The 6000-nt window shown below is 44.9% G+C and overlaps 1 protein-coding gene across 3 annotated transcripts in view; it reads right to left on the minus strand.

The window, feature by feature from the left end:
- Nucleotides 1-645, minus strand: part of TDRD7 (tudor domain containing 7) — an 83823-nt gene extending 83178 nt beyond the window's left edge. The window contains exon 1 of one of the 3 annotated variants that reach the window (XM_034967843.3): nucleotides 476-645. The gene's annotated coding sequence lies outside the window, so the exon portion shown is untranslated. The remainder of the gene's footprint in view (nucleotides 1-475) is intronic. The other 2 variants (XM_034967844.3, XM_034967845.3) reach the window with 2 other exon arrangements.
- Nucleotides 646-6000: the final 5355 nt, after the last annotated feature.

The following is a 6000-nucleotide window of genomic DNA, read 5'->3' on the forward strand; positions in this document are numbered from 1 at the left end:
CCTTCAAGAGAAGTTCGTGGTGTAAAATACTTGGGTTCAAATAGGGGAGCGCGGACATCCCTCGCTGGGGGCGGCGGCTGCGGCCTGTCGCGCCGGTAGCGGGAACCACTTCCTGGTCCGCATCTCCCGCCCGCGTCCACACCCCGCTGCTGCATTTCCCCCACGGCGCAGAGCTTCCGAGGCGGCAGGAGGCTCCGTCCGACTCCCGCGTGAACGCCCGGCCCGGAGCAGGGTCCCTTCAGAGATTTAAAACACAACGCTCTGGAACTCCAACTCCCCCGGCGCCCAGCCCGGTTCCCAGGCGTCGGGGCGGGGGCAATCCCCTGCGGCTGCAGGGAAGAGGCCCCGAGCCTGTTGGAGCCCCCGGCCCTGGCCGCGGTCCCACCGGTGACCCAGGTGCGCCGCGCCCGCCCGAAATCTCGTCCGACGTCGCCCGGCACCTGTCGCGCCCGGAGCCCGCAGGACCTGCACTCACCTCGTTCCGGGGGCCCACGGCCCGTCCCCGCGTCTCTGGGCCCAGTTCCTGCCGCCGTCTCCGCCAGGGGCCCCGCCGCGGCCGCCGCCCACTTTCGGTTTCCCCGTACCACCGGAGCCGCCCCGCGGCTTGGGAATCACCTCAAGCCCCCGCCCCGCCCTGCTCGGCCCCGCCCCGCTTCGCCCCGCCCCGCTTCGAGGGCAGCCTGGCCTCGGCTCTGCGCACGCGCGGGCGCTCCGGCCGCGTCGGCCCACGCCGGCGTCCGCGCGTGGGAAGGGAAACCGTCGCCACCTAGCGGTTTCTGCGCGTGCCCACGCACCGGCCGGCGGCGGAAGACGCCTGCGGGGCGGGTGCGGGAGCGCCTCCTGGTGGACAACGCAGGTACGCGCGGGCCGAGCGAGCCGGGACTCAGCAGGGGGCGAGGGCGGCTCCTTCTATGGGGCTCACCCTCCTTCCAAACAGTTCAACTCCTGCACATTATTTTCTTCAACATCTGGAGCAGTTACTTTTTATTGCCCTAGACACACACTCTGTCCGCCCATATCCTTCAGGCCTTTCTCAAGCATTACCCTTTCAATGACGGTGGACACAGTGTCTAACATGTCAACCTCCTTCCTTGACTTTCCCTATCCCCATTCTCAGCCTTATTTCTCCTTAGCACCTATCTAGCACACTATATGTATTTTACTTATGCTTTTATTGTCTGCTATCCTTCTAAAATTAAAGCTCTGTGAGCACAAGGATTTTTGTTTGGTTCCTTAACCTATTCCCAGAGCCTAGGATAGTGCCTAGCACACGATCAGCAATAAATATCTGTCAAATTTATTCATTCACTCTAAAGTTATTGAACACCTAATAAGTGAATACTTATTTATTCTGCACATTAATTCCACCAACATTTATTGGCACCTGCTTTGCATCCCTGCAGCCAACATTGAACACTTCTCTGCACCATTGGATATGCATTTACTGAGAACCTGCTGCTTATTCAACCGGTATTTTATTACAGCTTGACTGCCATGTATAAGACATACAATAAACTGAACGTTTAAAATGTACAGTTTGATAAATTATGCATTTACTGAGAAACTGCTGCTTATTCAACCGGTATTTTATGACAGCTTGACTGCCATGTATAAGACATACAATAAACTGAATGTTTAAAATGTACAGTTTGATAAATTTTGATATATATATATATATCACTGTGAGACTATCACTGCAATCAAAATCATGAACATATCCATCACCCAAAAAAGTTTTACTGTGATCCTTTGTAATTCTTATATCTTGTCCCTCCCTGTCCCTTGCCCCCTCAACTGCTCACCTGCTTTCTGTTGCTATAGATTAGTTTGCTTTTTCTAGAGTTATATGTAAAATTTTATGTATGGAATCGTATGTACTATCCTTTGGGGGGCTGCCTGGCTTCTTTTATTTAGCAAATTATGTTCATCCATGTTGTTACATGTATCAATAGTTCATGTCTTTCTATTGCTCAATGGTATTGTAGGGATGTACCAAACCTACCACGCAACCCAGCAATTCTGCTCCTGGGTATTTACCCAGGAGAAATGAAAGCAGATGTCCACACAAAAACCTGTACAAGAGTGCTCATGGCAGTTGTGTTGGCCGTAGCCCCAAATGGAAAGAATACAAACATCCGTCAGAAGGTGAATGGACAATCAACTAATATATATTGAACACCTGCTGTTAAATAACAAATTTTCATGGATGAGCCTGTGCTTATAGAGCTTTTGATTCAGTGAAAAGATGCAGTAGGCAATACAAAGAAAAATTGGAAGTAAATCTGGAAAACCTGATATCCAGCACTCAGACACTTGGATGTTTCCCCAAAGGCGGTAGGGAATTGTTCAGAGTTTTTGAACAGGGCTTTTCTTTGAACACTGTTCTCTTTCATATCCTAGATCTGGTCCCTGACTAAGTTTGCCTAAATGTCTCTCTCTGGAATTTCTCTGCATCTCCTTTGCTCTATTTCAGTCTATTTTAGATGTCTTTCTGTTCTTTCCCTTCCAGTCTACTCCAAACATTGCAGTGGATTTTTAATAGACTTTGCTATGGTCTGAATGTTTCTGTCCCTACAAAATTCATGTTGAAACCTAATCCCCATTCTTGCGGTGTTGAGAGGTGGGACCTTTGAGAAGTCATGATGGCTTCGTCCTTGTGAATAGAATTAGTGCCCTTAGGGGCTTAAGGGAGCCTTCTGCCCCTTCCACTGTGTAAGGATTCAGCAAGAAGGTGCCATCTTTGAAGAGGAGAGCAAGTCCTCACAGGATGCCAAATCTGCTGGCACCTTGATCTTAGACTTCCAAACCTCCAGAACTGTAAGAAAAAAATTTCTATTATTTATAAATTATCCAGTCTAAGATATTTTGTTATAGCAGCAGGAATGGACCAAGACAGACCTAAAAGACAACCAGCCCCAATTTGCTCTCTGCAGTACTCACAACATCCTGTGGCTCCACATTTTAGAAGGGAAAGATGTAAAAAGCAGCTGCAAAAGGAAAGAGTGCTAGTAGTAGCAGGAAATAAAAAAAAAATTTCAGAGTCTAATATGTAGAATAAATCATAAAATAATGTGAGTTGAACCCAAGTTTGAGATCCTTTATCCTTGCAAAGATGTTCCATGTTTAGACTGCCCTATATGTAAAGAAAAATGAAGCTCTGCAGCTAGTTTTTTTTAAACCAGCTTTTTTGATAGTTGACATATAATACATATTTAAATGTACAGTGTGATGAGTTTTGACCAGCGTCTTTAATTGTGTACCTACCACCACAATCAACATATGGGATTAGTTCATAATTCCAAAACTTCTCCTGTGCCCCTTTACAGTTAATTCTCTCCCCATAGCTTTATCCACTGGCAGCTACTGATCTGATTTTTGTCATCATAGGTTTGCCTTTTCTAGCATATCATATAAGTGGAATCATGCAGGATGTCATCTTTTGTGTCTGGCTTCATCACTTAGCATGATGGTTTTGAAAGTCATCCATGTTGTTGCACATAGTGGTAGTCGGTTCCTTTTTAGTGCTGAATAGTAAGCCATTGCATGGCTCTATCACAATTTGTTTATTCATTCACATTTCATGCACATTTGTGTTGTTTCCAGTTTGGGCTGTTATAAATAAAGCTGTAATAACAGCCATATGCAGGTCTTTGTGTGGTGATGTGGTTTTTTGGCATAAAGACTTAAGTATAGAACATCTGGTTGTGGGATAGGTGTACGCTTAACGTTTTAAGAAACTGTCAAACTGTTTTCTAATGTGGCTGCGCCATTTTGTACTCCCACTTTTACTCTCTCCTTGGTAATGTGTAAGACTTCCAGTTGCTCTAAATCTTCTCCAATACTTGGTATTGCCTGTCTTTCTAATTTTAGCCATTCCAGTGGATGTATAGGAATAGCACACCGAGGTGTCAATTTGCATTTCCCCAGGACTAATGATGTTGAGCATCTCTTCATGTGTTTATTGGCCCTTCATATGTGTTCTTGGGTAAAGTGTCTGTTCTGCAGGTAGATTTTTGTCCAAGACATCAGGAGGTTCTCAGAATTGCCTGGGTATCTGACAGAGCAAGGGCAGATTAGAACGTTTTTTTTTTTTTGTTTGTTTGTTTGTTTGTTTGTCTTTGTGAAGTGGTCCAAGACCCAGGGAGTTCAAGAATTCACCCCCATACCCTGGATATAATTGGATTTCAGGAGAATTAAGAGATAACAGAGATGGAACAGACTGGTTACTCCGTAGGCACAATGGTTCTTACCCTTTTGTGGGGAAGTCAGAATAGATGAAAGCAAATTTTGATGTATGATTTCAGAGAGGATATAGAGTCCTTAAAGCTCCACTGTGAACCCACGTTAAAAATTTCCTTAGAGGAAAGCATATATCCTGGGGCCAAATAGCAGAGTTTTTGAAATGAACAGGACTCAGATGGAAGGCATTCTTCCTCTGCAAATGCCCAAGCATATCTTTGGACAACAAGGGCAGTGGCCAGGAGCATCTAGATCTCTTTTAAGAGAGGCAGGCATAATTTCCCATCCTCAAGGGCTGTAGAGAGGTCCTTGGTACTCTGCTTAATGTGGTTTTTAGGGTAGGAAAGGTAGATGGAAGGGGAAATTAGTAAAAGCTGGCCACTAAGCAGAAGGCTGGCAGGTCATTGTGCCTGTCCAGAGACAAGAGAGAGGTTATCGTGGGAAGGGAGTGCAAATCAAGGCCCAAGTATGGGGAAGGAAGACAGCTTTGTTAGTAGCTTATCCTTGGCAGAGAAAGATGGACATATTTCCAGTGTGAAACCTCCATCCAAAGCCCTTCATGCATTTTGTCCACACCTGAGGAGCCTGTACATTTGGAGAGAGTCACATTGGATGCAAACACCAAAATGCCTGTACAAAGCAGGCAGGACCAATACTATTGGTTGAGTTGAATCTCTGTCCTTCCTCTTTTTCATCTCTCATCAGCAAGCACCATTTAGAATGAGGGTGAGACAGCAAGCATGGTCCAGGAACATGTCTGTAGTTCATTTTTTTTTCTTGTATGATAGTTCTTTTGGTCTTAGCAATACAGCCCAAGAACAATACATTCCTCATCCTTTCTCTAAGAGCCTGTCAGACTTTACAGCCACCATAGGCAGCTTTGTCACTTGCAAAATTTAGAGCGACAACTTGATAGACCTCTAGGTGCTGTCATCTCACTTCCCTTCCTCTCTATATTGACTCCTAAAAGAAAGCAAAAACCAAAAACAAAACTTTCATATCTATCAGTTTATGACCCATCAAATGAACAGCAGGGACTTGGTAATAACATTATTCAATGTCTGGAGTAGTTCCTCTCTCAGGAAGCCTTCCTCGAATCCCCCACCTGACAATCATTGTTCCTTTAGCTGAGCTTCTAGAATGCTTTGTTCCTTAAATATATTTATAGCAGAGAACATAACAAGTGATTTTATATCTCATCTCCCTTGTGAACAACTTGAAAAGAGTTTACATTTTATTCATCTTTGGTTGCTGAGTTATTTGATTGCAAATAATTTTAACAATACCCCTATTTGAAACTAAACTACATCATGTTTGAAATTATGTATACAGATGGAACCCAGCCACATGAGTACTTTTTGCTTACATAAGGTCAGGAAAAATAGATCCACGACAAAAGGAATCTTTGGACAGATCTACTTTTGGTTAATCATTAACACCATAATCACTGCCTCTCCCATCAGCTTTAATTGCCTCATGAACAAATGCAGAGGAATTTCTAGACAACTGCATTTGTTTCAACTGAGTAAGGAGAAAAGACAAAACAAAACAAAACAAAAAACAAAAGGCAGAGATTGCCGGAGCCCTGCTAAAATCCAGGCCCCGGTAAAGCTAAGGATGTGCTGATCAAGCAAAACCCCCTAATCTGCCCACAAATCCCTCCAAGGTGAGTCAGCTGAAAGGGCCTAATCCCCAGAAGGGACTGATCACTAAAGCTTTAGAGGCCACACAGCCACAGCACACTGGAAAACAGGGGATAAT

Source organism: Pan paniscus, chromosome 11 (genome assembly GCF_029289425.2).
Source record: "Pan paniscus chromosome 11, NHGRI_mPanPan1-v2.0_pri, whole genome shotgun sequence".
Taxonomy (NCBI): domain Eukaryota; kingdom Metazoa; phylum Chordata; class Mammalia; order Primates; family Hominidae; genus Pan; species Pan paniscus.